We start from the raw sequence: 23456 nt of genomic DNA on the forward strand, positions 1-23456 counted from the left end.
ACCTAAAGCAGCCAGGCTCTCTGAGTGGCCCGTGAATTATCAAAGCAGGTATAAGCACTCTCAAATCACTAAAGAATACACTAATTGACCAGCCACAATGTAAGATAATAAAAATATTTAATAATGAGAAAAATATTAAAATATAAAACAGTAATTTCAATAAACAAAACAGAATTCAATCACCAGGAAAATGAAATTAATACTAAAGGACAGAAATCCAACATTTAGAAAAACTCTGACTAATTAGCTATAATTTCCTCTCTAACTGAAGAATACTGTCCCTGATCTAAACTCAATATTACAACAGAGCAAAGGCAGGCTTACAGTTCATGGTGAGTCCTTTGGGTATCCACTGCTCTGTACAATAACACATCTATGAACACAACTCAATTGTGAACACAACTGAACTAAACTCACTTGTACTTAACAACTGATTAAACTGTCTTCAGCAGGCTCTTTTATAAGCTATGTTAACGGTCTCAACTGTTCCAGTTCTTATTTTCATTATTTTCTCTGACATTAAACACAGAGCATCTGAACACATTCTGATGACATCATCTGTAGATCAGCTGACTCTGAGACAGTCTGCATTTAGAATCTCCTTTACAAACATGCTCAGTTAGACATGTAAAATGACACTGTTCAGTTCTTTAAAAATCCTATGCAGGGTACTAACATGTAAGAACTTATTTACAATATCATATATCACAGCTAGTCATGCTGGCATATAACACACAGGCTAATCTGAAATTATGTACAAACCTTCAACCAGACATGCTAGCACAGATGACAGTGTCTAATTTTTCACATTTCTCCCCTGCCATGGCTCAAGCATGATTTTCAAGTGACCCTTGACAAACAATGCTTGAAGAAAATGGGTCTGCCTGGGAATATATCAACTCACTCCTCATCTGGACAGTCCATCTGTATTGGCATTATTAACCCCACTGCAGTGCTGTATTGTCATGTCATATGCTTGCAACCATAGACTCCACCTCAGTAACTTGGCATTTAGCTTGCTGACCCTATTTAGCCATGTTAAAGAGTTATGATCTGTGAGTACAGTGAATTTTTTTCCATAAAGATAGGGCTCCAGATTCTGTAATGCCCATACCATCTAGACATTCTTTCTCCACAGCTGAATAACATTTATTTTTATTTATTTTATTTTATTTTACATTTGTTAACCCAGGGTGTCTGACTGAGCTGAAAAGGCCCTGGATGCTCTTTTCCTTCTGAAGAAACTTGGCTAAGTACGGACCCTACCCAATAATTGGAAGCAGCTACTTGCACAACATTTTTTTTATATAATCTAGGCCTGGCTGACACAGGGAGTCCTCCCAAAATCTCTTTAGGTTTTTGGAATGCCTGCTCACAATGTGTGGTCCACACTACCTTAGCTGGTTTATTTTTCCTAGTTAGGTCAGTGAGGGGTGCAGCTATTGTACTATAATTGGGCACAATTTTTTATAGTACCTGGCTGTCCCCAGAAATGCTCTCACTTGCTTTTTAGTAACAGGAACTGTCCATGTTTGTGTAGCTTCCACTTTGACAGGTTCTGGTCTAATCTTACCACTCCCCACTCTGTGTCCTAAGTAAGTGATCTCTGCCATACCCACCTGATGCTTACTGCGTTTAATGGTTAATCCTGCCCTTTTAAACCGGTATGCAAATGCCTGTAGCATAGTTTTTAATGTAGAGTTTAACCTCTCCACAAGGACCATTAATCTGGGGATGGTAGAGGGTGGTCTTTAGATTTTTCACCCCACATACAAATCAGCAGGTTTGACATGAAGTCAGCTCCTTGGTCAGTCAGTATCTCCCTTGGAAAATCTACCCTTCTGAAAATTTCTAGCAAAGCATTTAACCACATTCTCTGCTTCAGTAGACAACAGAGCTATATCCTCAGGGTATCTGTTAGCATAATCTACTACCACCAGGATATATTTCTTCCCTGTAGAACCTGGAGTACTCAGTGGTTCCACAATATCCATGATCACCCTCTGAAACACCTCTTCAATAACAAGTAAAGACATTAATGGAGCCTTGACCTTGTCCCCTGCCTTGCCAATGTTCACAAGTCCTACAATATCCTACCACATCCTTTGCAATCCCAGGCCAATAAAAATTCTGCATAATATGACTCTTAGTACATTTTATACCAGTATAACCTGAAAAAGGGATGTCATGTGCTTTGGCTAAAAGTGGCAGACAGTAAGCTCTAGGCACTACCAACTGCTGTATTACCTCACATACCCCACCTTCAGGAGTCCACTCTCTATACAACAAAACTTTGTTCCATTATACAGACTCCCCTCTTCCTTGAGCCTCAGGTGCCTCCTTAGCCACCTCCCTCAAGCTTTGTAATGTAGAGTTGAGCCTGTCTCAACTCTACCTTTGTGACCCTCCCCAGCTCCCCTTCCACAGGAAGCCTAGTACCTTCTGACAGCTTTGCCTCACTGTCAATCTGGGTACTACCACTTACCTCTGTTCTTGCAGTCACCGTGTCCAAGGAAATATCAGTACCTACCAGCAGTTGTGGCTCACTTTCAGACTTACTGCTACAGGATAGCTCCTTCTCTGAAACAGACACTACACCAGTCCCAGCTTCTGGTATGAGATCTGTCTGGGTCTCCTCCAGGCTACTGGACCTAAATGCCTGTCTCCAAGCCTGACTGCATATCACTGCATGTTCACAATGCACTGCATCATTAAAGTCATTCCCTATCAGGACATCTGCTATACGAAATCCAGTAACTTCCAACAGCTGTGCCTCACTGTCAATCTGGGTACTATCACTCACCTCCTTGCAGTTACCATGTCCACTGGGACATCAGCACCTACCAGCAGTTGTGGCTCACTTTCAGACTTACTGCTATAGGATAGCTCCTTCTCTGAAACAGCAACCAAACTAGTCCCAGCTTCAGCTATGACATCTGTCTGAGTCTCTTTCAGGCTACCGGACCTGCATGACTGTCTCCAAGCTTGACTACGTGTCACTGCATGTGCACAAGGTACTGCATCATCAAAGTCTTTCCCTGTGGACATTTGCTGGAATATCTTCAAACACACCTACCTGTTTGCTTCCTCTTCCACCCTCCCAGTCAAGATGAACCCTAGCCAAATATATATTGGAATGGGGTCCCTCCCAAAGCTCTAACTGCAGTGGATTGTCCAAGTATGTACTGCTCTTCTTTAACCACTGCAGGCCTCACAATGGTTATATCAAAAGATGTGTCTCTCTTAGCATTGACCTGTTTACCATGTACTAGGATAGGATATAATTTTTGGTGATAGTTTGGCACCCCTATTGTTTCCAAACAACTTACCACTGGTAGTTTGTCATCCCCACTTGCTGGCTCCCTCACCTTTTGTTTCTCACATTGCTTTGATGGACATTTGGCTACTATGTGATCCCACTGGTTACATTTGAAACATCTAATCTCTAACTGTGTATTTGGACTAGTAGTTTCCCCATTTACCGGTGTACTCTGTTGGAGTGGTTTAGACTGCCCCCATAAGTTCCCTTAGGCACATGTGCAGCACTGGGTATCCGTTTCTTATGCATTGGTCCTCTGCTTGGTAAATAGAGATCTTCATTTTCCCCAAATCTTCCGCAGAGTTACACTCTCAATTTGCTAACCAGATGCTCATGTCATCAGGAAAAGTACTGAGGGCTTGTTCCTCTGCTAGTGCCTAAAAAGTGGTGACCTGACACTCACTCTCCTATCTGTGAAAGTAAATATTTAAGTCAGTAATATAATCACGTATACTTTCATCTGCCTTGTGTCTATGTTCAGAAAACTTTTTTCTGCAAGCTTCAGGTGTTAGTTTAAAACAATTAAGAAAGTTTTTCACTTTATCATAATTCAAATAATCAACATCAGACAATTTTGACATGGCCTGAACATCTTTCTGTGGAGTAAGGGAGTCAGGAGCTGAACCCTGAGCTCACAGTCAACATCATACTATCAAAATCATCTCCATCCCAGTATTGAGAAAAAAGTTTAATGAAATTTATGACTTCTGGGGTCCAGTTATTCCCTTTCCCATTACCTCCATTACCCTCTCGAAGGGTAAGAAGCTCCATTTTATGCCAGCATTGTCTCATTTTCCTCAGCTTCTAAACATCTGACCTCCAGCTCATGTTGATCCTGTTTCTTCTCAGCCTCCAGGTGCAGTCTAACTCCACATGGATTCTCAGGTCCTCTGAAGAAAATGTCGAGTGTCCTGTCTCAGCAGGCTGCACATTCCCAGTACCAAACTGGATATCCCCCAAACAGTTAGTCTCAGTTGAAGAAACTTAGGCTGAAATCATTGTTTTTTAGTCAGGTTAGCATGCACCAGTCCTCTAGCTTCACACTCCTTGGCCAACTGGTTCTTTGTCAGCTTACTATAGTCTTTCACTGACATCTTTGCATTTTATCCCTGACTAACTAAAAATAAATAAAACTGTGGTGGACTGAAATTCTGTATGTTTACCTTGTGGCTGTCGAGAGTGCACACTAATGACAACTACCCACAGGCTACTGAAGTCCAATTAAAAATCCCACTAAGCTGCCAACGATATGTGATGTCAGGTTAATATCCCACCGAACTGCTACCAATATGTGATGTGTGGTTAATATCCCAGTGAACTGTCACCAATATGTGATGTCCCCTATTATCCATGATCAGTAACTAAGGAACTTCAGTCCTCACCATTGACTCCCATGTGAAACCATCACTTAAACAGGAGTAATATTTCTCAATTTCCCCTAGGAGCACAACAGGGACACACACTATAACCTGATACTGGACTGTATACTTCTGTCCACCCATAATGTAACTTCTTATTACACACTCCAGAGCAATGTGTCCCGGTTTAAGATCTCTGATACACTCACACTTAAATAAATTGTGTCTCACACATCCAAACACGTCTGGGAAAGCCTGACACAGATTTCCAGCTGTGCCCCTTCCTCAAAATAATACAGTAATGCTACCAGCAATCAGAGTGTCTACATGCCCTTTCAAAGAGGTGTCCAGTTATTAAAATTAGGTATCAAAATAAATGGTAGCAAATGACGTAAAGCAACCAGGCTCTCAGAGTGGCCCAGGAATTATCAAAGTAGGTATAAGCACTCTCAAATCACTAAAGAATACACTAATTGACCAGCCACAATGTAAGATAATAAAAATATTTAATAATGAGCAAAATGATTAAAAATAGAAAAATATAAAACAGTAATTTCAATAAACAAAACAGAATTCAATCACCAGGAAAATGAAAATAATACCAAATGATAGAAATCCAACATTTAGAAAAACTCTAATTAGCTATAATTTCCTATCTAACTGAAGAACACTGTCCCCTGATCTAAACTAACAGAGCAAAGGCAGGCTTACAGTTCTTGGTGAGTCCTTTGGGTATCCACTGCTCAGTACAATAACACATTTGTGAACGCAACTCAACTGTATTCAGCAACAGATTAAACTGTCTTCAGCAGACTCTTTTATAAGCTGGGTTATATATGGGTTAACTGTCTCAACTGTTCCAGTTCTTATTTTTATTTCATTCTTTGGAAATCAACAAACAGTTGCTCTTTTAAAGTTCCTTCCTGTCTTTCAGTCTCTGACAGTAAACACAAAGCCTCTGAATGCATTCCGATGGCATCATCTGTAGATCAGCTGAATCTGTGACAGTCTGCATTTAGAATCTCCTTCACAAACATGTTCAGTTAAACATGTAAAAGGACACTGTTCAATTCTTTAAACATCCTGTACAAACAGAGTATTAATCAATGTGTAAGAACTTATTTACAATATCATAGCTAGTCATGCTGGCATATAACACACAGATTAATCTGAAATTATGTACAAAACTTCAGCCAGACATGGTAGCACAGATGACAGTGTCTATTTTTTTTCACAGGCTCTATGTCCTTTTTGGCCATAAAAACATTTCCAGTAAAATTAAATTACTTTCTAGTCTTGCAGGACCCCTTGGGTGAAACATTTTTTTTTTTGAGCAGCGATTGTATCTCCTTCCTTGCTGCTGCTTTCTTTGGCAGTGAGCCATCAGATAAGGGAAGACACTGAGTGAAAGACAGGAATATAATTTAACAAGATAGCCTTTGGCTATCATTATTCATTATCCACCCAACATTTGTGATGCCAAACCAAGCATGGGCTTGGAGGGAATATTTCCATTTTCCAACCAAAAGCAAGAGTGGGAGTCAAAATTGCTGCTGATTGTCTTGGAGCTGCTTGTTACCTTCCTGAAAGTACTAAGGACGTCAGCCTCTGAATTAGCACCTGTATTGTGCTCCAGCAGAAGAAAAAAATATTGGGATCACTGAGATTGTTGCTACTGCGGTTGCAGGTTTTGGCAGAACCACAATATCTGCCAACTCAGCTGCATCCTTGTAAAGGAGCATTTTGGGGAGGTGAAATTTCACACTTGCAGCAATAAGGCTTTGCCACTTTTCCTTCATACATCTAAAGGTATAATTAATTTCTGACAAAAAAATAAGGGTCTTTTGAAAGGTGATTCTTTAAAAGATGCCTCAACATCTTCAGCAAATGGTTTAAGGTGTATTTAGAACTATAAATGAATGATATGTTAGATGCTGCCACCCTGGCAGACATGACCATTGTATTATACTTTGCACCATCAAGATTGCCTGATGTGGCGGTGCTGTAGGCCTGTGGCTCAAGTCTTAACTTAACATCACCGATGCATCTCTTTTATGGCATGCTGTATCGCACCTAAAATGCCATATTGAAAATACCAAACCTGCATGAAATAATTTAGTGCCATCATAAACAGTAATAAAAATACAGGTATGCTTTCACAATCAGTACAAAGCCAGTCTGCAATATAAACAGCTAGTGACAAAGGATTAATGTTCATTTGAAGGGCAGCTACTCATATAGTTACATCTGTCTTTTTTGGGTGGGGGCTATGACATTAGATAACAATCCATAAGTGCTGAGAATATCTGTTCCATCTTCCTGAGAAATGAGGCTATGGCAGCAGAGTGTATACATACATTGCTGACTATATCCTGTACAGTGTCTACTAGGGGTTGGATCACCCAGGAGTTATGGTCCACAGTTCTTTATGCTTTGTGTAGTCTTCTTTTGGGGAAGGAGACAGTATCAGCTGGCCATTCTCCTCTCTGCCTTGCATGAAGAGCTCACCAAGTTGGTGATCATCTTGTGATGAATGAGGGGAAGGAACCCCTTCTTCATCCTCTAGGCCTTCAAAAACATTCAAATTCTTGTCAGTTTTCAAATGTTTAGTTTTAGGAAAGCATTTCCTGGGCCTTTGGATTGTGTAAGAGTCTGATATTAAAGTGTCTAAAGTCATCTTCAACAGTAAAACGAGGATGAAGGGACCAGTTATTGTTCAGAAAGTTTTAAAGGGAAGAATTAAAAAGCTTGTTGAGGTAATGGGATTAAACATGTTATAAAAAGTTCTCTGTATGCATGGTTTGTGTCACCTGTGCTCTTGCAAATACGGTGGAAGGAGAACCTTCCATGGTTGAGAAATAATGTGTGAAAAAAATGACACTTGAAGGACTGACATATGTGAGGCTGATGTCTGTGGGGATTATATCTGCTAAAATCATTTTAGAAAGTCTGACATCTGCAATATCGGCACACCGAATGTAAGCATCACAGTAGCAACATTAGATAGTCAGACACTGACTTTGCAGATGTAGGTGATATCATTGTGGGACACATGCTAATAGGATGATATCTTCAACACTAATGTCAGGTGAACTAACATTTGTGACACTAAAGTTGGTCAGATTGGCACCTCTGTGTAAGTATCATGTTGGACAGAACTTGGAGTCTGATGTTAAGTATATGACTGGTTCTTTACCCTTTAATGGCAACTGCCAGCTTGTCATACTCAATTTCCAGTGTGAATGCTGCAGGATTGAAGGATATATAGCAAATCTACTGGTTGACAAATTCAACTCCAACTTTGCCTCCCACTAACTCCCAGTTGCCATCCAGGAAATACCATCTAACATAACCCCCCCCCCCCCATCAATCAAAAGGGAGCACTAGCTGTTCTCTCTATGTCCAAGAACAAAGCTTCAATGGGCCCTGATAAAATCCCAGGATGCCTCCTAAATAGCCTGAAATATGACCTATCAGGGCCACTGGAGTTCAACTATAGCCTCCAAATAGATTTTGTGTCACACATGTGGAGGACTGCAACAGTCATCCCTCTGCACAAGTGCAGATCATCAACAGATCCCTGGAGCTATAGACCCATTTGTCTGACTAGTTTCATATAAAAAGGCATGTAAAGAACTACCATGAAAATGAGTAACAATGATACAGGAAATCAGATACTGGTCGCAACCCAGTCTGATTTCATCAAAGGCAGGTCATGCCTACTAAACCTGCTGGACTTTTTTATGACGATCACCAAGGCAATGGACGAGGTCAAAACAGTGAATACTGCCTACCTTGACCTGGCTAAGGCATTTGATACAACAGCCTACTCAGGCATTGTAAACACACTCATGGAATTAGGCATAAAACCCTATGTAACATGCTGGATAGCCAGCTGGTTCACAGAGGACCCAGGAAGGTAGGATCAGAAAGATCACTTCCACAAGAAGACAGTCACTAGTGGTGTCCCTCAGGGCTCTGTGCTGCATTCGCTCCTCTTTGACATCTACTTCTCAGAAGTCAAGGCCAACCTCAGGGGCCTCTGGCTGACCAAGTTTGCAGATGATTGCAAACTAGCAGCAGTCATAGAATCCCCCAAGATACTAATATCTTTCAGGAAGGTGTAACGCAAGAAAATGACTGGTGCCAAACCTGTGGCTTAAAACTCAATACCAAGACATGCATAATAATACCTTTTGTGAAGTCGCCATTCTGGGAGTTACCTAGCTGATAAAACACCCCTAAGAGTAGACCCAGTAGTCAGAGATTTGGGGATGAATGCAGATAGTAACTTGGCCTTTGACCAACACACGTCTAATGTAGTAAGAAAGTTGTTCTATATCACTGAACTTATAAGTAAGGTCATGGCATCTAGGTCCATTGGCCCTCATCAGACCCATCATTGAGTACAGTGCCCCTTTGGTATGTACCTAACCAGGCGCATGCAATAACTGGAATGTCCAGAGAGGTACCTCACAAAAAGAATACAAGGAGTAAACACAATGTCCTATACACATCACCTCAAAGCCCTATCTGTATACTGTTTCATACAGACTGCTGCGAGGTGATCTATGCCTGGCATACAAGGCATTCTTGGATCCCACTAGGATGGTCTTTCTGCATATCCACAACAAAGGAACCCAGTGTCCAGAGCGCCCTCCACACCAACCTATAAATCTGAAAAATGCAGACACTGTAGGGGTGTAGTCAACCACACGGACACCAATGAGCAGCAATAAAAAAAAAAGCCTTTAATATAAATGAAAAAATAACACCAAAAAATAAAAAGTAAAAATACAACACCATTCATTTCTACGTACAAAAAAGCTACACAAACTGTTAAATAACAAGAAGCGAGGTGATATACACGGAATGTACGCCACTTGAACCACAAGCAATTGCAGATATCAAGAATTCTTTCCTTTTTAACACACTTTCTTTATTGGTGTTTTCGGAGACGGCTATGCGTTTCCTTCCTCAGAAAAAGCAGCAGACAACAAACATTACAATGACAGCGTTCAGCCCTTACTTTTAAAACTACAAAGCATCATGTGATGCTAAATGAGAAGACATTCCAATTCAATTATTAATTAATTGCTTAACTTAAAAGATCCCGACTAATCAGGAGTAAATATTTTAACTAAGCAAAATACTTCACAACATTCTATATTAATGCATCACAAATAAATCACTAATAATATTATACTAAAGTTTAGCAACATTAAAAACATTAAAAATCAGACATGCATAACACTATGAATTTATACTAGTAATGAATAATATACTCGCTTAAAGGAAAGTTTTAAGAAATTGTTTCACCTCAAATCTAGAAGGAAAAGAAAAAGGCAGACAAGCAGAGATAGCTCATAAGTAGGCCATAATAGAAGAATAGGCCAAAACAGCATAGAGCAACTCACACAAATAAGACAGAACCAAAGGAACATCCACAGTAAGTGGGTCCAGGTTATGAGAGAGACACCAAATAAAAAACCTCTTCCATTTGGATAAGTAGGATTCCCTAGTAGTATGTTTAGTGGCCTCCTGCAGGACTTCCAGCATGTCCTCAGAAAAAAATGTGTCTATGAGGAATAAACATCTAGAGTGTCAGATGAAGCGTGGATAGCTGGGAATGGATGAGAGACCGCATGTCTTGTGAGAGTAGATCCACCCTGTGAGGTAACTTGTGATGACTGCCCTGGCTAGATGCAGAAGATGAGGGAACCATTGCTGTTGCAGCCAAAAGGGAGTCACCAACAAGATTTTGGGAGCATCCTATTGAATTTTTAACAGGACTTTCAGAAGGAGACGAAGGGGAGGGGAATGTATAAAGGAACATTCCCTTCCAAGAAAATGAGAGGGCATCCAACTTCAACACCAGAGGACTTGGGACTCTGGCACAAAACAGAGGAAGTTATCTGTTCAGAGGGGAGGCAAAAAGATCCACTTGTGGAGTACACCAGTGGTTTATAATATCCAGAAACACATCCCTTTGAAATATCCATTCATGGGACTGAGTTCAGGACCTGCTCAGAGTATCTGCCACAATGTTCTGACTGGAAGGGATATAAACTACCTGAAGAGTTACGTGATACCTGACAGAAAGATCCCATACCAGAATCACATCACTGTGGTATTGTCTGTAAACACCTTGAGAGGCCCAGGAGAGAAAATAGGTGCTCTCTGCCTAACATACAAAGCTATGTCAAACCCAGAGCTGTTGGACATGCTACACTTAAAGAAATCCCAATCTCTCCAAACCACATGCTCCAGGGACCTAAACCTTGTCACCACAATAAACAGAAGATGCTGGAGGGATAGATTCCTGTCCAAGAGATTTCCCATACTCTGGAACAAACTACCCATTCATGTCAAGCAAAGCTCCTCATTGGCCCTCTTTAAGACAAGTCTTGATGACTGGATGGGAAATAGAAAATTCACCCTGGGGATCACTTCTATGGCACGTCTTGACAGGGGCACAGAAAAATAATTTTCTTGGTTGGCGAAAGCCAGGGAACCTTTTTGGCTAGGCTTATATAGGCCCCAGGGCCGATAGCCTAGTACCTATCTATGCACCTATGAGGATAAAAGGCCTGAGGAGCCAGCAGAAGAGCTCTCATCTCTTTGACATTGATGTACTCCTTCTGCTGGTGAGGCAACCACACCTCCCTGAACTTTTAGGGAGCCAAATATTGCCCCCCATCCCATGTCTAAAGCATCTGTGAACAATTCCTGAGATGGAAGAGGGAGATGAAAAGGGATCCCTGGATTCAGAGACAAATGCTGAATCCACCAGTGAAGCTCCAGTATGAGACAAGGAATAAAAAGAACTACAAAGTCTAGAGGATGTGCATGTTGAAGCCATACTGACTTCAGAAACCACTTAAACATTCTCATGTGAAGTTTGGCCAGAGGGAGCATTGGAATGGTGGGTGCCATGAAACCCAGAATTCTCAGAAACTCCCTGGCAGTAACAGAAGCCAGAGGAGGAAGAATGTGAAAGAAAGAAATGAGAGTTAATGCCTTTGGAGGGGGCAGAGAAGCCAGCACTGGCACCATCTGAATTCAGCAACCCAGAAAAACATTATCATGAGAAGGAGTCAGAGAAGACATTTTGAAATGTATAGTGAACCCCAGAATCTAAAGAAGGGAAATGGCAAAATGAAGATTTTGCAAAATGGTCTCTGGAGAGGATGCCTGAATCAACAGGTTATCCAAGTAGGGAAATATTTGGATCTCTTGAAGCCTGCAGAAAGCAATCACAGGAGCAAGTGTTAGATGAGGGACTTTTATTTTAAAGTGTTTATTAGATATTAGACCAGCTAAAGGGTAAAACAGAAATTGTGTTTCATTTATGCATAAAAGACAGCTAAGCAGAAAGTGAGGATAACCTTGTTGGTCAACAGTTTATTAGAAAGGAAAATAAGCATAAAGTGTGCAGACAGAATGTTCTTTTCTCAATGGAAAAATACAATCTTACTAGCTACAAAATGTTCCTTAATAAAATGTTAAATTAAGGCCAAGTCTGGAAACCAAGGGAATTAAGGCTAAGAGGGCATGTAAATTAAATATACTTCAAATACAGTTAAAAAAGTCAGTTAAGGTTAGTGAGTTTGTTCGACTTGTTACTTCAGAGAAGATTACAGACACTCGAGCCGGGGTACAGAAGACAGGTCAAATAAAGACTATATTAGTTTACGTTGTTCGGGACAATCAGAATATGACCTTCAGTAACTTTAAACACTTATTGTTTATCAGCACTGTTAATAAAGACAGTATTCGGATATTGTAAACATCTAATAAAGCTTTATTAAATGAACTACAGTGTTTGAAAAATTCATTCTGGAAAGTACACAAGACTTGGTCCATGAAGGAGAGACTGGCACCTGTTCAGCATGAGTTAGGGTAATCAACAGATAGAGACTTTTCATTCTCAGTCTCATTATAGTGTTTCCAGCTAATTACTGTACAGTACAGTATTACCAATTCTTAAAATGGCACCCAAACAGGCCTGCTGTCTGGGGAGAAATATATAATTCTTGCAACCCAGCAAGTAAATACTCTGGATAATCAGAAAATCAGGAAACAGTAAACTCTTTTAATTCCAGTTTATAGTGCAGCATATATTTTTTTCAGTTCACAGTGACTGATCTTTCAAATCACTACAGCAAAAGTACTGTGAACATTTCAACAGCACTCTGGAGGTTTTCCAGCTGAAAGGCCTCAGAAAGGTAATCAACTATACTACAGACCATGCTTTCAGTAAAAGTATTGTTCATTTCCATACCTGGTCATGCTACTTGTGTTCTAAAAAAATGTACAGAATAGCAATGTTTCATTCAACTACGTGTTCTACAGAGTAAATCAGCCTATCAAAAAACTTAAAAAAACAGCTGCAAAAAAACTTTTCAGTAAGACAGCACTACTTCATGCAAAATACGGACAGCACTATTTCATGCACAAAACAGACACACCTCTGCATACGTATAGTCAATGCAGCTGTTTACCAAAGTACACAATACCAGTGTTTATTTAAAAATAGCCTCAAACAACTTCAGCAAACCAGTATTAAATCAAGGCAATGTTCCTTCAGAACATAAAAAAACATTATCCAGTTAACAGCTATCTCCACAAATTTTCAGATTTCCAGTGTAATGTCATACAGCCAAAAAAAAAGGTTAATAAGCTGCAGACAACAGCACACATTCTTCCAGAACCATACAGTTGTGTAAGACTTTATATACACCTTTTAGTTAACAGCTCAAAAAAGTTGAAATTAATCAAAGTAATTTGCATGTACACATGTCAAATAATACTTCTACAGTTCAAACATCAGTAAATTTTTGGTTTACTTTTAAAACCTGGCTAAAACAGTCTAAAAATATTTTCTTAAAATTGAAGGTTATTAGTTCAAAAATATTAAATATTTGTAAATGCAAAAGGGTTAAATCACAGAAGCAAGTTTATAAGTCAGCTTCTGTCACTACAGGTTTGGACTTAATTAATCCTTGTGTAAATGCTTCAGCACATACAATTCAACATAATACTTTCAGTTGTAGTATAGTTTCACATACAAATGTTCAGAATGTAATACATGTAATTCAAAATACAAAAGTATGTTGCAGTATTAAACATACAAAGGTCAACACAGTCAACATACATAACATGCAGGCAATGTCTCAAGTTCACATTAATTTCTTATTTTCAGAATCAAGTGCAGTATTTGTACTAAAAAAATAATAAAAAATCAAAGTGCAGATTTTAATACAGTAAATTGCAGTATAAGAAAATTACATTCCACAGCTATCTGTAAAATTCAGAACATTAATCTGTCATTGTTTAAGGTTAAAAAAATAACATTTCATCGTTTACAAACAAATCAATTTCAGTTACACATAAATCTTTAAAAGACACAAATGCAGTTTTGTCAAAATTTAAAAAGTAAAAAATTACAGCAACTAACAGTTCAAAATGTTGCAGCTCTGTAGTAGGTATAAAGATTTCATTAAAGTTATACTTCACTGACAAAATTTGTGCAAATGTACAGATTTAAAAAAATTGGTTATGACAGAATCATGCAGATTTATGGGTTAAAAATAAAATAAATTTCAGTTCATTACGCAGCTGAAGTGCTCAGAAAAAACATACTGGGTGTGGCCAGTTACAAAAAATGGGTAACTGTATACCTCTATGTCTTGCAAAGTATAACAGAACTAACAGTCAAATTAATTCACAGAATCAAAGGTTCACAGTTACAACTTTGGCAAATATTTTTTTTGTATTATTGTTTTGTTGAGCAGTCATTAGTTAAAAGCTTTGTATTAAAGTGTTGCAGTGCATAAACAATATCATAATATAAACAAAGAGAAACTAATGTTTACTAGTTTACAGAATGTAAAATTTAAAGTCAATGCTACATTGTAAAAGTAACAACACAGTTAAAAATTCAAATCCTATTTATAAAAAAGTACATTATATAATCAGTTTCTGACAGTATATGTTTCGTATGAAAATGGCAGTTTGCCAAGCACATCAGCTCAAATTACAGTCAGTCTAGCAAACTGAATTAACAACAGTACTATATGTCATAGGGTTATATGACAAAAATCCATTTTAATGCATTTACAGTTTACTATTTATCCAAACAAATTATAGACACTAATAATAAATCCTTGCTGCATTTAGTACTACTAAAATGTTAAATGATGTCAGCTAAAAATACTGGCAGGATACCCCAGATAGGAGCACCTTGGCGGGCGGAGAGGAGGGGCTGGAGCCCGCACCTCTGCCTGCGGGAGGGGTCCCTCTCCCCTCGGAGGGGGCACACTGGGTGCTTTTCATAGACTGGTGACCAAGACCCCAGAGGGCCACGAGCCAGCGCAGAGCGCTGCTGTGTTTGGAGCCAGAGAGTGAGGGAGAGAGCTCCCGAAGCTCCTGCTCTTGGGTGTTCCCACCGGAGCAGGGCAGCCCAGTGCATGAAAGGACCCCTTTACCTCGGCCCGGGCTCATCGGTCTTGCCTCAACTTTGCCGCCGAGGGGTGCAGAACACTCCACTCTACCCACCCGCGCCTCACTCCCGGGGAAGAGAAGCTCGACCCGCTGGCTGCAACCCACAGAGCCACATCGTGGGGGCCCTCCTCCAGTTGGAGTAGGTCAGCCCGATTGATCGATGGACGGTGGGGAGAGGCGCCTCAGCTTCCACTGCAAGGCCACCTGCCGGCACTCCCTATGTGACGCCCCATCATCCCTTAACTCCTGGAGGCTGCCAAATCATGTCAGATCACACATGCCTGGTGGACAACCAGAGGGACAAACCCACAGGGTGTGACCGACCCCCACTGAACTCCCCATAGCCGTGAATGGCCAGATCCGCTCTCATTAGGGCTTCCACGTCCCACTGCTTTCCTGTCCAGAGGGGTTCCAGGGACTTTGAGATATTTTGGGGACACCATTGGGTACTGGGTGAGGTCGGACACCTTCTTGCTACCGAGCGAGAGCTCTTTGGGTCCCACAGACTTCTGATGGTCACTCATACCCGGGTGAGAGGGGGCAGGCGGAGCACCTCCAAGACGGAACTCCTTAAGGACTTCCACCTGGAGGGGGGGGGCGGTCCAGATCCTCTCACCAGGGTGGTAGAGCTTCCTCCCTGGCCATGTACCACCTCTCTCCCCCTTTCAGACTTCTGTCCCAGAGGGGGTCATGGTCCGGACCCCCCCTCACCCAGGTGGGAGCTCTCCTGGCCCAACCAATGTCCACCCCCCTCTCCCTTCCAGACTTCCTTGGGGAGGGACCCCCTCCAGGCTTCCAATTCCACCTGGGCTGGAGGGTTCTTTCCCTGAGTTATATATCTCCTGGAGGCTGCCTGGCCAGGCCTTGTCCCTGTGCCCTCAGAGCCGCTCAGGGGGACCTCCCTCTGGACCCGGCCGGCCTCACAGAACTCCACCCAGCTGCCGAGGGGTAGGCACACTTCCATCGGGACTTCCATGCCCATGCTCCTTTCCAGTCCAGAGCACCGTGCTTCATTAATTAACTAATTGAATAATTATTTATTGATGCACCTATTTAAACTGAGAATTTTATGAGTGACATTGTACTCTGATGATGCCCACTGTTTGGGAGAAAGCGCTTAGTACTTGGTCGATTTTCAAGCAATAAACCTGAGTTCTACAAGTGTATTTGGTTCGTCTTGTATGTTTTACAAGTCATTTACGTTTTTCTTGGATTTACTTGTGTACTGTTTTTGAGGCATTCCAAGTCGCTAGCAGAATATCGGGTTTGTGCTGTACTTATATTCTGGTGGTTATTTCAGTTCACTACAAGGATCGTGGATTGTGAAAACTGTTCTGGAACTTTTACTACATTGCTTTTCATTTTGTGCCTACTGGGTCTTTGGTTCCATGGAGGAATTATTAAAACAGCACCTAGACATTTCGCAAAGATTATTACAAGCTCTACATGATAGAGGTCATATCAGCCCAGCTGCTTCTCAGGTTATGGTTACCGAAACACAGGAAATGCTTTATACGTTGCACTCGACACCAGGAAGCAGTCCAGTCAGGCCGTCGGCTAGTAATGGTTCGGTACATGTTACAGGAGGAGGACTTACAGGACTAGCTCAGCGTGGAGCAACAACTTTCAATCCATTACCAAACGCTAGAGACGCGACCAGCAGAGGGGCTGCACAAGGAAATGGATCGATTAAGCAACTTAAAGACATTTTGGTGGCACCTTCGTTTTTTTCTACTTCGAACACTATCAGCAATGACTTTGGCAGTTTGAATGTGCAGTTCTTGTCATTCGAGAAGGCACTTAGAAAATTTAAATCCATACAAATGGATAACGTTTTTATGGAAAGGTCAATTGAACTGGGACAAGTTCCAAAAGGTCTGCGGATGTTCAAACTGCCTTTTGGGTTCTCTGAAGGCACAGAACTTTTTACTGAACTTACCCATCTGTTCGACAGAACAGGTATTGAACTTATGCATCTTATTATTCGTAATAACAATATTAGATTATCTGTTTTAAATGATCAATTAACTAAACTTGACAACAGTATTCGTAATGACCTTTTGTTTGAGTTCAACAAATTTAAGTTTGATAAAATATTAAAAGATAATGATAAGTTTATTTCGAATGGGTTAGAAATTAAAAATCATAAACTTGTCAGAGACTCCAATGATTATAGGTATAAGAGGGTTTATTCTCATTTTAAGGAGTTCAAAAATATGAAGCATGCATGTAATATTGAGCTAGAGAAAGTGGATGGTATTGGTTGGAATGAGCGAAGTTTTAACAATGGTTCTAACACACCACACATTGATGTACATAATCAGGCTATTTATGATATTGGTGAGGATGTTTTTTTAGAAGAACCAACTCTGAGGAGGTCGGAACGGTTAAGGGACAGGTATGGGGGGCAAAACCAGAAGTCATATTATTTGAACAAAAATCGCAGGACCAGTTCATGGCACCGCTAGTAGATGAGATTTTTGACCACACACAGGTTGTTAACAATGATATACATGGTTGTTTAACAATAGATAGTGATGATGTTCAAAACAATCATGTCATTAACAATCATGATTATATACAGATTTTTGATGAATTTTCTGGTTGTGATGATGATGTTAGTGTGACACAGAACTATGTAAATGAGAGTGTATGTTCCATTATTGTTGATGGAGGTTTCTGTGTATACAATTTTACTGAGTTGATGGTTGATGTAAGCTATGTAAACCTTTTTAAAAAGGGTTTTAAATTTGTTCCAAAGTTTAGATCAGACATTGGTAAAATTTTGATTAATTTAAAACTTTTCACAAGGAAATTGAATCTAAGGATGTTTTTTAAGAATAGGAACACGCAGATTGTTAATGAGTATTTAACACTAAAGAGGCAGAGTACATTTATACCCCCACAGAATCCTATTATCCATGTATTTGAGAGGTTATGTGACACTCAAATTCGGAGAATTGTTCAAAAAAAAGAATTACAGCATATAACCTTACTATGGCTGAGAAATTTTGTTTAAAAGAACTTACAACAACAGACAAATATAGGGTTATGAAACCCGACAAGGGTGGGGGTGTAGTTGTAATGAACAAGGAGGACTACTTTAACAAAATTACAACTATGTTAAATGACAATAATACATATGAAAAGGTGTCAAGACATGAAATGAATAGAGCATACACCAAATTGGACTGGATCATGTATGAATACTTAATGGATGGAGTTATTACTAGGGATGAATACAATTTTCTCAATGTGGAACATCCTATTACTCCATCCATCTTTGGTATTCCAAAAATACATAAAAGCATTCATGACCCACCATTTAGACCCATTGTTTCAGCCAGAGGATCCAAAACTGAGGCTATGGCTTCATTTATTGATTTTCACTGTAAGGATGTTTTACGTAATCTGGATCATATTGTTAAGGATTCATGGCACTGTCTGGACAAAATTAGAACTAGGCTTGGTGGAATAAAGCAGGGTTTTTTTATGGTGACTATTGATATTGTGAGTCTTTTCACTGCTATACCACACAAGCAAGGTTTGGAGATGTTTGAAGCGAGCCTACTCAAGTTTGGTACATTTAGTAGTGATAAATGTAGATTCATTAAGGAACTAATGGAACTAGTCCTTGAAAATAATTTCATGTTCCTGAACGGCGAATATTTCAGACAAAAAACGGGTGTAGCAATGGGGGCACGGTGTGCCCCGATATATGCCAATATGGTGTTAGCATTTTGGGAGACACAAACGATTTTTTCCTCATGTTTCTGGGATGATGTGGCTTTATACTTGAGGTTTTTGGACGACATTCTGATTTTTTGGAAGGGTACTAAAGAAAGATTTACTGAGTTTGAATCATTCCTGAATACTACAACAACTTTCCTGAGTTTTACTAGTAAGATGGTTGACAATCATTGTGAATATCTTGATATTTTATTGTATAAAAACAATGACACGTTAGATACCAATATTCATAGGAAAAAAACACATTCCAATTCATATTTACATTTCGATAGTTGTCACCCTTACCATCAAAGGAAGAATTTGGTCAAAGGACAGATGGTAAGATTATCCAGAATTATCAGTGAAGATGTAGTTTTCCTTGATGAAATGAAAATTTTGTCCAGTATGTTTTCTGATAGAGGATATCCGAGTGAATTGATCAACAATATCAGAAATGAGATACGGATCAAAAGAAATCATGTTTACCAACCTATTATTAAATTTGGTCTTCCTAATACCACTAGTACAAACAGACCACCATTTGGTAATGACATTCTAGTCATCCCTTATAATGATACATCCATGAAGATAGAAAATGCTGTAAGGGATTGTTGGTCTAGTGTATTCATGAACCAGGGTGAATACACTGATATTCTGGGTTTTTTGCCAAAAATTACATACAGTAGAGGCATGAATCTGAAAGAGTATTTTGAATCAACACAGAGTATGAATACATATGTTAGGTCTAAGATGGGTAAATGTGGGTTTTGTCATTTCTGTAGATTCATTAATGATGGTCCATATGTAGTAGTTCCTAACTATGGTAAAACCATCAGATGCCCGGGACATTGTAATTGCAAAACAAAAATGGTAATATACCTTGCTACCTGCTCTACATGTCCGGCATATTATGTTGGGAAAACCATTAGGATGCTAAAAGACCGAATAGGTGAACATGTTAGGGACATTAAAAATAAGAAGGATACCAGTGCATTGTATTTACACAGCACAAGATGCGATAATTTTAAAAGGTTTCTATTTTTTGTTATTGATAGAATACCTTTTAACAGCAATAAGGGTGGTGATGAAAAAACACTATTAGAGGTTAAGGAATGTTTGTGGCAGCTTAGATTTAATGCCAACACATACCCTGGTATTAATGACTGTATTTCCATAGCCAGTGTACTTAAATACAAATCGCTATTCTTATAGGTTTTAGAGTTATACAGCTTATTATACACATTTTTCATTTTACACCTTTTCAGGTTTTTATTATTTATGCATTGTGTGTTTTATTTCATTTCATTTCATTTTATTTTATTTTATTTCATTTTATTTTATTTTGTGTAAATTATTAATTATTATATTAAGTATTAATAAATTATTGAACTAACTAAAGTATTTAAATCAGGTTGTATTTTTAATTGTATACTAGTATGTAGTATTTTGTAATTTTTAGTTAGTATTTTTATCATGATTTTACATATTAGGTGTCTCAGCATCAAATAGAAGTGCTTAATTAATTAACTAATTGAATAATTATTTATTGATGCACCTATTTAAACTGAGAATTTTATGAGTGACATTGTACTCTGATGATGCCCACTGTTTGGGAGAAAGCGCTTAGTACTTGGTCGATTTTCAAGCAATAAACCTAAGTTCTACAAGTGTATTTGGTTCATCTTGTATGTTCTACAGAGCACCATGGTCCCCATCTCCCCCAGATCTCCTGCAGGCTGCCTGGCTGGGCCATGTCCCCATGCCCTTGGAGCCTCTCAGCGGACCTGCTTCCAGTCCTGGCTGGCCCCGCAGAACTCCCCTTGGCCACCTAGGGGCAGGGACACCATTATCGAGACTTCCAAGTCTCGCTCCTTTCTGGTCCAGAGCACCACAGTCCCCATCTCCCCAGATCTCCTGAAGGCTGTCTGGATGGGCTGTGTCCCCGTGTCCTCAGAGCCTTTCACAGGACCTCCCTCTGGTTCTGGCCGGCCCCATGGAACTCCCCTCGGCCACCGAGGGGCAGGCACACTCCCATCATGACTTCCACATCCCCTCTGCTTTCCCATCCAGAGGGGTTCCGGGGACTTTGCGATATTTCAGGGATGCCGTTGGGTACCGGGTGAAATTGGATGCCTACCCCCTACCCAGCAGGGCTCTCCGGGTATGGAGGACTCCCACCGGTTGATCCCTCAAAGACGTCCATCATGGGGAGCTCCGCCTGACCCCTCTCACCCAGGCAGGAGCTCTCCTGACACCGCAACTTTACACAGGCAACTCCCTTAAGGACTTCCACGTGGAGAGGGGGCTGTGGTTTGGACCTCCCTCACCAAGGCAGGAGCTCTCCCAGACCACCCGATTTCTGCCCCTCTCTCCCTTCCAGACTTCCGTGGGGAGGGACTCCCTCCAGGCTTCCACTTCCACCCAGGAAGGGGGGCTTTTTCCAGGGTTAGATATCTCCTGAAGGCTGCCAAATCTTTCTGTGTCCCTTTGCCCTCAGAGCCCCTCAGGGGGATCTCCCTCCAGACCTGGCCAGCCCTGCGGAACTCCCTTCGGCCACCGAGGGGCAGGCATGCTCCCATCCAGACTTCCATGCCAATGCTCCTTTCCGGTCCAGGGCACCACGGTCCCCGTCTCCCTCAGGTCTGCTGGAGGCTGCCTGGCCAGGCCGTGTCCCCATGCCCTCAGAGCCCCTAAGGAGGACCTCCCTCCAATCCCAGATGGCCCTGCGGTACTCCCCTCAGCCATCGAGAGGCAGGCCCACCCTCATCGGGACTTCTGAGCCCAGGCTCCTTTCTGGTCTAGAGCACCATGGTCCACATCTCCCCCAGGTCTCCTGGAGACTACCTGGTCGGGCCATGTCCCTGTGCCATCAGAGCCCCTCAGGGGGACCTCCCTCTGATCCCAGCCAGCTTCATGGAACTCCCCTCAGCCACTGAGGGGCAGGCACACTCCCATCGGGACTACCGAGCCCATGCTCCTTTCCAGTCCAGAGCACCATGGTCCCCATCTCCCCCCGATCTCCTGGAGGCTACCTGGCCAGGCTGTGTCCCTGTGCCCTCGGAGCCTCTCAGTGGGACCTCCCTCTGGTCCTGACTGGCCTTGTGGAACTCCACCAGCCACTGAGGGGCAGGCACACTCCCATCGCGACTTTCACATCCACTCCGCTGTCCCGTCCAGAGGGGTACCAGGGAATTTGTGATATTTTGGGGATGCTGTCAGATACTGGGTGAGGTCGGACACCTACCCCTGCCCGGCAGGAGCCCTCCGGGTACAGAGGTCTCCCACCGGTCAATCCCTTGAAGACTTTTGTCTTGGGGGGCTCTGCCTGACCCCTCTCACCCGGGCAGGAGCTCTCCTGGCCCCGCGGCCTTCCACAGGCGGCTCCCTTAAGGACTTCCACATGGAGGGGGGCTGTGGTCTGGGCTCCCCCCTCACCCAGGCAGGAGCTCTCCCAGCCCATCCGATTTCTGCTCCTCTCTCCCTTCCGGACTTCCATGAGGAGGGACCCCCTCCGGGCTTCTACTTCCACCTGGGCGGGAAGGCTTTTTTCCCGGGTTAGAAATCGCCTGAAGGCTGCCAAATCATTCTGTGTCCCCATGCCCTCAAAGCCCCTCAGGGGATCTCCCTCCAGTCCCTGCTGGTCTCAAGGAACACCCCTCGGCTGCCGGGGGCAGGCACGCTTCCATCAGGACTTCTGAGCCCACGCTCTTTTCTGGTCCAGAGGACCATGGTCCCCATCTCCCCCAGGTCTCCTGGAGGCTGCCTGGCCAGGCCATGTCCCAGTGCCCTTGGAACCCCTCAGGGGGACATCCCTTCTGTCCCGGCCAGCCCCGTGGTACTCCCCTCAGCCGCCAAGGGGCAGGCATGCTCCCATTAGGACTTCCAAGCCCACTCTCCTTTCCAGTCCAGAGAACCACAGTCCCCGTCTCTCCCAGGTCTCCTGAAGGTTGCCTGGCCGGGCCGTGTCCCTGTGCCCTCGAAGCCCCTCAGAGGGACCTCCTTCTGGTCCCAGCTGGCCCTGCGGAACTCCCCTTGGCCACCGAGGGGCAGGCCCACCCTCATTGGGACTTTCAAGCCCAAGCTCCTTTCTGGTCCAGAGCACCATGGTCCCCATCTTTCCCAGGTCTCCTGGAGGCTGCCTGGCTGGGCCATGTCTCCATGCCCTTGGAGCCCTTCAGGGGGATGTCCCTCCAGTCCCGTCTGGACCCGTGGAACTCCCCTCGGCCTCCGTGGGGCAAGCCCTCCCTCACTGGGACTTCCATCCAGAGGGGTTCTGGAGACTTTGCGATATTTTGGGGATGCCGTTGGGTGCCGGGCGAGGTCGGACACCTTCCCCCTCCCTGGCTGGAGCTCTCAGGGTCCTGCAGACTCCTGCCGGTTGCTCCCTAAAGGACTTGCAGCTGGAGGGGGGGATGGTCTGAACCCTCTCACCTGGGCAAGGCATACCCTCCCCAGCCACTTTCCACCTCTCTCCCCCTTCCAGACTTCTGTACCGAAGGGGGCCATAGTCTGGACCCCCTCACCCAGGTGGGAGCTCTCCCAGC

Source organism: Protopterus annectens, chromosome 5.part0, assembly GCF_019279795.1.
Source record: "Protopterus annectens isolate FY-2018-M chromosome 5.part0, PAN1.0, whole genome shotgun sequence".
NCBI classification, from domain to species: Eukaryota; Metazoa; Chordata; order Ceratodontiformes; family Protopteridae; genus Protopterus; species Protopterus annectens.